The 8,135-nt window shown below is 40.7% G+C and overlaps 1 long non-coding RNA gene across 1 annotated transcript; it reads left to right on the forward strand.

Annotated features, from left to right (window-relative positions):
* The first annotated feature begins 1,281 nt into the window (after nt 1-1,281).
* LOC143574116 (uncharacterized) lies at nt 1,282-2,395 on the forward strand. The gene is made up of 3 exons (XR_013142534.1): nt 1,282-1,603; nt 1,667-1,888; nt 2,241-2,395. It is a non-coding gene; the product is annotated as an uncharacterized LOC143574116 (long non-coding RNA).
* The last annotated feature ends 5,740 nt before the right edge of the window (nt 2,396-8,135 follow it).

The following is an 8,135-nucleotide window of genomic DNA, read 5'->3' on the forward strand; positions in this document are numbered from 1 at the left end:
TCACCCACTTAACTACTCGTTGAGTGAGTTTGCAACAAAACCTATTTTAACGACGCTTGAGTGGTTATTACATGAGTTCTATAATTGTCCAAGAGTTGTGTGGATTAAGATTTGGTAATTCAAGGTTAATCTTTTACGACTCAACTAATATTAATTAATATTTTATGTATGATACAAAAGTTATTTTTACTAAAGTATCAATGACAATTCACTTAGTAATTTAAGGGATTGTTTCATCTTTAAAGTGAGTTATCTTATAAATATTTATCATAAACCACTTGCTTAAATAAAATGATCCTTTAGTGGATATCATGAAGCTATGCATATCTCTTTCTTTAATTATCATGGAATAACATAACTTAGGAATAAGATGTTCCTACATTTAATCACCATAACAAGATTAGATCACATGTTTACTAATTAATTTGCACCTCTTTACGCGGAAGGCACTCTTCCTGCGGGTAATCCTCCTTGATCTCCTCTATGAGGCTATATGTCTCGTTTGCGGAAGATTCTCCACACCGCAGAGGTATTTATCCTTGTGTTAAGTGGGTTAGTACCCTACCTCCACAGTGACACTCTGATGGCATGATACATAGTTAATTATTCCACTAAGGTCAGGTTCTTGATATATGTCCACAGACTTAGTCACAGACTAAATATTTGAATATCGAGATGCTTGGTTTGTGTTGAAACGCTTGGGTTTGTTGGCTCGTCCCGAACTTCATCGGACACGGCCTCAGTGGGAAAGAAGGCGTACATGCCTAATCGTGCTTGCACTACGAACACATCACTGGTTGCGAGCCGTTGCTGCTCGCCTGATGAGTCCAAGACATGACGAAACCAGCAGACCCTGATCGTGAGCAGACCGATTGGCTGGCCTTGGCGCCACACGGAGTCTGGGAGGATGGCTCCGTGACACTTAGGTACATATGGAAGGCATATGTTCCTAGTTTGAGACACCGAAAAAAGTGCATGTTTCAGAAACCTGTGTTAAGAAACCTCTGTGTTGAATAGAAATCCTCAGCTATCTTATGTGCTTCATTTCATTTGTCTTGTGTTTTCTGAATATTAATTCCATCGAATTGTAAATTGAATTACTACATATTAAACTGTTATTTCTTCTGTTTATTAATTTTATAACGGTTGGCCTACATATATTAAATCAAGTTGAAACCTTGTATGTTTTATAACAATTTCCTGCTACATGTGACGTAGTTTCTTTGAACTAGTACCAGTTTACTTCATGTGCTTAAATGTTGACCAGATGTGTAAACGCGGAAAAAATAAATATCTAAGTGGTCCACAAACTTGTTATCTTTGTATTAATTAGCCTTTCTACAACACATTTTTGGTTAGACCAAATCCTCGGTTGCAAATTCTGATGATGGCTCGACCAAGCGATTCACCTATAATCGACAGTCGGTTCGTTTTCCGACATGATACTGAAGTTATAGTGAAAAGATATCCAGGTGGGATGCTTGCAATAAAAGACAATAAGGGGAGGCTCTTGTTAACAATAAAATCAAGTGACACAAAAGTCCATCGTCAACACGTGCTACTGGATAAAGATGAAATACCAATTACAACGATTCGATCAAAGGTGATTTAAATTTCTTGTTTACAAGTTTTGGGCTGCCTTACCGCTAATTCTATATAATTTCAGATACGGACTGCCCATGACCGATGTAATGCATTTAGGGGTGAACAATGCGATGCAAACTTGTTATTTAGCATTTCTAGGAATCGAATAATCCAGGGTCACACCCATGTAAACGTGTCCTTGCCGCATAGTGATGATTGTGATTTCAAGATTGACGGAAGCTGGTCGAACAAAACCTGTGTTGTTTCTGACTGTCGTTCATCAGAAACCATAACTATAGCTAAAGTACTTTAATTAAGACTCCTAAACTCGTTTCATATACGTACTCTTTAGATATATTGACGTATATATACAATCAGTGACGGATCTAGAAAATATGTCAGGGGTATCCCATTTTTTTTTCCATTTTTCATATCAAGAAAGGGTCTTGCATTATATGAAAATGACGGATCATATCTTAAAGTTTTGGAGTATACGATACATAAAGTTACACTTCAGCAAGAAAGTTGAGAGGTATCTCAGGCAACCCCCGGCCCCCACTTAGATCCGCCACTATGTACAAAGCTGACACAAGATACGGCTTTGTAGTTTAGTTAATGCAAAATGTGAAGCTAATCCGTATGAATTGCTCTTGTAGATGCGCCCGGGGGAGTCACCTGATGAATTTATAGTGAACATTCATGCTAAGGTGGATTCTTCATTTATCGTTGCACTTATTGCCACTGTTGATGCTATGAAAACCCCTGGTAAAACGAAAGTTGTCGCTGGCCATGTTGCTAAAGGAGCTGTGGCTCCATTAATGGGCATACCTTCATAACAGGCATATTGGTACTAGACTACTAGTTCTTTCTGATCCTTATTATGCCTTATGTGATGTTTAATTGACAGGTACTCTTTGATTTAATGTTCCATGTTTTGTTGATAACTTTTTTATAAAATTACAATGAATATTATGTGAGAATGTGGGATTTTATTTTTGAAGCATAAGGTTCATAGGGATCAACCAAATTTATAAAATACATAGACAACATTCAACATCACTGATGTAAATTTATTGTTTTGTGCAATAAATTTAAGGTTCATAGCCTTCTTGTACTCTTGCAAGTTTATTGTTTTGAATTTTGAAAATTAGATTTTATTAATTAATTAATCTATCATTTTTTGGTTCGCGGATAATAATTCCACCTCAGAAAATTGCTACCGCCGGTCTCACGCTTCACTCTATTTGTTTTCATTGGACCCCGCTAAAAAACCAAACTCCGTTAAGTTTTCTCCGATCTAACTAATGTTTTAGGACTTTTGATAGAAAGGAGAATGCGAGTCGGTTGATTTAAAATTATCTCGAAATCGAGCTCTGAACGAAAAAATGGTGCTTCAATTCAGATATCTAAACTTCCAATTAACAAAAAACAAGTTCATCATATATATGCATAGCGTTTACCATATACATATTACAGATACATATACAAGGCATGTCAAGACCGAAGAAACTTATATATATATATGGATTTGTTTTGCTAGGCATATTAACGATGCATCAAAGTCGTTGTAATGCAGTTTGTCACATCATTACAATTGCAATTTGAAGCTTGAATTTTAATCATGATCATCAAACTGTTAGAAATATTTATATGGCTTTTGACCATTTTACATTTATATGGATTAAATGTGTGTAGCCCGTAATTATGGTATGCAATTTGATCGAGTTAATACCATAAGGGGTCAAGAAATATGATGATTAAAAGATTATTGTGCCATTGCTCTAATTCAACAGTCACATACGATCGTTCTTTTTCATGCGATCACAGACAAAACTCTCTAGCACCATAATATTCTATCCATCATAATTGAAGGGCAATTAGACTCTTAATAAAGATCATCATGGCCACATCTTCATCCAATACTTAGAGAAATGATACATCTCAATCAAGTTGGTTTTGTAAGACATAAGTTATGTGGTAGATTAAGTTGGAACTTGTGTGATTGATACCATATATTGAAATTGATTAAACACAAACCACATTACAAAGTTGCACCAAAATGTGTAGTTTCTAATACCTTACTCTTTCTGAAATTATTTATTATTTGATTTATAATTTGGTAAACAAAAAATCGGGTCCCAGTTGTTCAACAAACTTTTTTAAAAGTTGAATACTAAAATAATCCTTCTAGTTGTATAATAGGTTACTGGTTCATGGATCATGTTGACACGTAAAGAAGTTGGTTGTAGCTCAATGGTAGAGTACTCATTTTACTAGTGGTAGGTAGGGGGTTCAAACCTCACTATCACCCATTTATATGGGAGATATGAGGGATGACCCTTGCAAGCCAGGGTTCGAGTCCTGATCTCACCCGGTTTTACCAGTTCCTCGTTGTCGTGCCATTTGGCGGGCGTGGGGGTCGGGTTTTATTCGGTGAATCCCTCAATAGGTGGACCGCTAGGGGCTCCGTCCGTCCGGACTAGTGGCCGGCTCGGGCTACCTTTAGCCAATTGGGGCCGCGTACGAAGTACCCAGCATTACTCAGTTGGTCGTTAAAAAAAAGTGTTGACACGTAAAGGGTGGTGGTCAGTATATCCACCCATCTTAATTTCTCTACTCTTTCTTCTTCACGTTAGCTTCGTATAATCTAATCCATTTCATCTTAACTCATTCAAAAACCATGAAAATACATTCATCAAATCATCCCAAATGCATTTGCAAATAATCAATTCAAATATATATTATTTCAATTATATAATAATAACTATTATTAATATTTGATACAGTCAGGGGCTAGATAAAAGAAGATAATACAATTGCCAATTACTTATTTATTACAAACCTACAAGCGAAATGCAGTGACATGTCACATCATTCTTTAAAGCTAATTAATAGACTCTTCATAGTTACCTTCTAACCATTCAAACTTAATCATACTTCCTAACCATTAAAATGTTATAAGCCATTAAGATGTAGCATGATAATGACTGTCAAGAAGCTATCAAACAACACATCACTTGGGTTCAAAACCAAGATAATTTACTTTAAATGAAAGCTTTAGACTAACATAACATAAACGGATGTCACAACATAAAACGGAATGATCAATACACATACAAGATAGTTCATAAAAGCATTACGCAATGCAATCATAATCCTAACCAAGGAAATTAAAAAAAACAGCCTTCATTTAGAAGTTGTTGGGCGTGCAACAGTTAATTATGTAGAAAGTGATGGGCACGGTAATGATGATAGTAGCAGCACGTCTCTAAGTATCTTCAGTTCTTCATCAACAAAAACTTTGGCATCAAGCTCAATTCGTACTTTCTTTAGTACATGTGACTTGGCCATGACGAGCTTCACAAAATCCATCTCAAGAGAGAAGTTATTAAAAAAATTGTATCTCCAATATCTCAAGATCCAACTTCAAATCTGGATGGTTTTCTAGATCAAGAAAGTCGGTGGGAGCTTGCTGAACTGGCAAATTATCTCTATCATAATGCATCTAAATACAAAGCATGTTAAAAATGTCAATAAAAGTATAAACGTACAACCGTTAACTTAGATAATAATAATAATAATAATAATAATAATAATAATAATAATAATAATAATAATAATAATTGAAGAAACACTAAGTGACCCCGGGCAGATTACGGATAATCTGGGGGTTAAGTAATGTTTCCCACGAGGGTTAGGTCCGACAAAGAAGGATGTTCTTCAGATGACCTGCAAAACAGACACCGTGAGCTCGTCACTGAGAAGGGGGGGTTCCTCCTTGTGACCACCCTCCGGCGTGAGAATCAGACTAGATTACTCTGAATATAAGTGTATATTGAGAGAAATAGCTAGTGAAGGTAAAATACCAGATGATCCTACCGTTCCAAGGTGTTGGAGTATTTATAGCCGAAGGTAGGTTTCCAAGCAGATACAGCCAGCTGTATAATATTCCTGTTCTACCAACTATGGGCTATGCACGTGCCATGCTGGTTGGTGGGTAGGCAGCGGCTGATAGTGACAAGGCCGGCTGTGTACTGTTCCCTTTCCACCAACTGCAGGCTATGTGCGTGCCACGACAAGGGTTGGTGAGTAGGCAGCGGCTAATAGTGACAAACAGTACTAGAGCATGCTCCTCCTCGTACTGTTGTCGGTGAGCTGTCACCCTGTGATTGGTTCATGGGCTGCTTTGGTCAGATTTTGTCTATTTTGTTCATACCTTGGCAGGTATAGTACAAAAGATCTTCCAGAAGCATACGGACTGGCTCATTTGGGCGGGAGTATTCCCGCCTTACTCATTCCTTCAGGTGACACTGAATTATTGAGAGTTAGTGCCTTGTGCGTGTAGCCTTGCTTTTAGTGCGGGTAGCCTTCCCTGATGGCTTGTATCCGCAGCTGCGGGGACAGGCGGGGTACTTCACCATTGGGAGGCTTTCCCTGCGGGAACAGCTGGCGTACTGCGCGTAAGGTCTTCATCTCTGAGCATGGTGGGTCCTGCGGAACCAGTTGGTCCTTGCGCAGACGTCCCTCTTCAAGGTGAGTCTTGCGGGTCCAACTGGGCTCTTCTGGGACCTACCTCTTCAAGTCCCCCCCAGTCCAATGTTCTTCTCATGAATTGTTAATAAGTGAGGTGAACTTTGGACTTAAGCAAGGGGTTTTGAAAAGGATTTAGTTTAAAGGTTGTCCGTGGGGATTCTTCCCGCGGTTTCCTTAATGTCACGTGCAGAAATTCCCGACTTTTCGGCTTGATCTTTGGGTATGATGCAGGTAGGTGTGTAACCTCCTCGCAAGTCAGGAGCGTTGAGTTTCACTTGTAGATTCTCCACGAGGTTTTGGTAGTTTTAAACATAGTGATCAATTATGTTAAAAAACCAATTCCATCCTGGAGCTTCAAACAATCTAGTTCTCAACGTTCCCGCTATGCGGGGATGTTATTTCCCTTTCCGCAAGCATGGCCCAGAAGATCCTTCTTGGTTTCAATTCCCTGCGAGTGCTAAGTATGTGAAGGGTTTCTCCTTGACACTGTACCCGCACTCGTCTTATAGTTATCTTACTTCCAAGGTATTCTTGGCGTCCATTCCCTGCGGGTGCTAAGTATGTGAAGGGTTTTGCCTTGACACTGTACCCGCACCTGTCTTATAATTACTTGGTTGCCAAGGTAAGGGGTATTTTCCCGCTTACTTTTGAATCTTTTTGAAATTCGAAGAGTTGGTGAAAGGATAAGAACAGTCCAAACTGTTGAAACGTCGTCCGACGGTTTCTTCTGACAGCGTCAGGACGTGCAGGAAGTTATGGCGACGTGACAGTATATGGTCATTCCAGGCGCTTTTTCAGGCGCGTGGGCGCGATTTTTCGGGAGCGTGGCCGCGAAATTAATGGCAGGCGTCCTTTCAACAGCTGTTGCCAGCTTGCTCTTTGCCACGTGTCATAGTTTCATTGCACCTACGATTTCTCTCTCTTCCGCATTAAATTCATCGCATTAATTGCGATGAGTATATAAAGGGCGAGAGGGTGCACCTTAGTCCACACTTTCACTTCTCTCTTCATCTTCTAAACGATTTCCGGCGAATACTCACTATTCCGTCGAGCATTCTTCTGAAATCGTTGTTCTGTACATCCAAAACATGTCTTCTACCCGTGATTTTGAGGCCACTGCCGAGGAGTCTGAGTTGTTCGTCGAGAACCCGACGTCGACGTCCGAAAAGGACGACAAGAGCACTGCTGGCGAGTGCCAGTGCGCTCTTCCTATTGACCTCTACCAGTACATCGTCCGGAAGTTCATGCTCGAGCCTTTCGAGCCTGAGTTTCCGGAGCCTCATCAGACGGTGTACGATGCCCCCAAGGGCAAGATAGGGGTGTACGCTGCATTCTTCGTCTATGGGAATCTGAGGTTCCCATTGACGAAGTTTGTGTACCGTGTTCTGGAGAGACACGGTGTACACTTGACGGAGGTACACCCAATGGCGATCGCGAAGATCCGCCATTTCGAGTGGGTGTGCCTCATTATGGGTGTCGAGCCCCATGTCGACCGTCTGATGACCTTCTACTCCTGGAGGTGCATCCAAGGGTGGTACACCCTGGTCAACCGGATCAAGGGTCTGAAGATTTGCGCCACCGAGCGCAGTCTTCGGTCTTGGAAGCGGGAGTTCTTCTACATCTCTGCCCGTGTCGTCTTTATTGCGATGACATTCAAGAACGGGAGAGCACCCCCCAACCTTCACGCCTCCAACTACCAGGAGGCGGAATGGTTCTCCAAGATTTCCCGGATCCAGACTCCGGTTTACCGGTTTGCGGAGTCCGGGATGGTGATGCTCGGGATGAGCCGGGTATGGAAGGATGCCGGCTCTGAGACTCCGCAAGTGCCGATCGTCCTCGAATACGGTTTGAACTCTGTCCCTTACGGTATGCTTTATTTTATTTGCTAGGTTAGGGTTTTTGTTCTAACCATCTCTTTATTTTTAGAGGGAAACGACTTGCAGTCTCTCCTGCAGCCGCGGGAGGCTGGTGGTCCCGCTCGGATGGGTACTCGCGCTCTTGACGAGAACAAGTTGCCC

This window comes from Bidens hawaiensis, unplaced genomic scaffold (genome assembly GCF_021521415.1).
Source record: "Bidens hawaiensis isolate Kalapana, Puna unplaced genomic scaffold, B.hawaiensis_p1.1 tig00026850_1, whole genome shotgun sequence".
Lineage (NCBI taxonomy): Eukaryota > Viridiplantae > Streptophyta > Magnoliopsida > Asterales > Asteraceae > Bidens > Bidens hawaiensis.